At 45.6% G+C, this 1,589-nt stretch overlaps 1 pseudogene; it reads right to left on the reverse strand.

Annotated features, from left to right (window-relative positions):
* Window positions 1-909: 909 nt before the first annotated feature.
* LOC102841203 overlaps window positions 910-1,589 on the reverse strand; it is a 12,667-nt pseudogene continuing 11,987 nt past the window's right edge.

Here is a 1,589-nt window from a genome sequence, read left to right on the forward strand (position 1 = left end):
TATCCTATCACAGACAGCATTGTACCTTATGACTGGTCTGGATATATTCTTTTTAACAATGAATACAACACCATTCCTCTTCAATTTGTCATTCCTGGCATAGTAAATCATGTGGTTGTCTGATTCAAAATGGCCAATACCAGTCCTTTGTAGCTTACTAATGCCTAAGATATCTATGTTTATGTGTTCTGTGTCATTTTTGACAATTTCCAATTTTCGTAGATTGATACTTCATACATTCCATGTTCTGATTTGCAGTGGACGTTTATAGCAGTTTCTCTTCATTTTGAGTTGTGCCCCATCAGCAAATGAAGGTCCTGCGGGTTTTACTCCCATGGGCTTTACTTCATTTGCATCATCAGGGTCAACTCTACTTTGAGGAGGCAGCTCTTCCCCAGTCGCCTTTTGAGTGCCTTCCAAACCAAGGTGCTCCTTTTCTGGCACTATATCTGACAGTGTATCTCTGCTATTTCATAAGGTTTTCAGTGACTAAACATTTGGAAGTAGTTCGTCACTCCTTCTTCCTAGTCTATCTTTGTCTGGAAGCTCATCTGAAACCCGTCCACCATGGGTGACCCTGCTGATATTTAAAATACCGGTGGCACAGCTTTCAGAACCACAGCAACTCACAAGCCACCACAGTACGACAAACTGACAGACAAGTGGTGGCTACAGGATTAAGACAGTGAATTCCATGAACACCAGCCTACTGCTGCACTTCATCTGCTGTAAAGTGAGTCCCTTGATCTGAAGCAATGCTTTGTGGGATAACATGATGGTGGAAAAGATATTCTGTAGAATTTGGCAGAAGCATTTTATGCAAGGAAGACAAATCTGCATGCAGATAAATGTCTGTTCCAGCAAGAAAAAACAAACGGCCCTTTCCAAGAAGGAAGTGCGTCGATGTTGTCAGCCTGCTGCCTGGTTGCTGGCCAGCCCCCTAGGTATGGTGCTGTAGCATGCACCCAGTGTTGGCGTCTGCTGCAGGCACCTTGGGCACTCAGCAGTGTCTGTAGCCAAGTCAGCCTTGGTGAATGGGAGTCCATGCTGCTGAGCCCGTGCATAACCCCCATCCCTGCCACTGTGGCCACTGTGCTCATGGACCCATTGGACAATGACAGGAGTGCCTGGGGGAAACAGAATGATCAGTTTCCACAGAACGTGTCTTCCTACCTATGTGATTGTTAAGATCTTCTTCAGTTTAGGTAATGCTTCTCTGAGTGTTCACATGAGACACATCTCACGTTAGCCCCATTCAGAGAGGTCTATCCATGTACCTCTTCCCCACATCGCCTTGTCACCAACTCTCCAATCATGTCCCTGCTAAGTCCCTGAGCATCCAGCCAAACCACTGGTCACAGTCCATGAGTTAGTATACAGTCTCTCATCTGGCAATTTCTTCTTTCTGGCAAAATGAGCAACCAGGTGCACTGTTCGAAGTTCAGCCATTGGGAACATTTCCTTTCACCAATGTCCTGTGGAGAAGTCCCAGAAAGGGCTAGCATGTGGCTGCTTTCCACTTCCGAGTGGTCCCTGCTTATTGTGCAGAATGATTTGTAAGCCATGTTTGAGTTTTTTCTTCCTCAGTC

This window comes from Chrysochloris asiatica, unplaced genomic scaffold, assembly GCF_000296735.1.
Source record: "Chrysochloris asiatica unplaced genomic scaffold, ChrAsi1.0 scaffold00044, whole genome shotgun sequence".
NCBI classification, from domain to species: Eukaryota; Metazoa; Chordata; class Mammalia; order Afrosoricida; family Chrysochloridae; genus Chrysochloris; species Chrysochloris asiatica.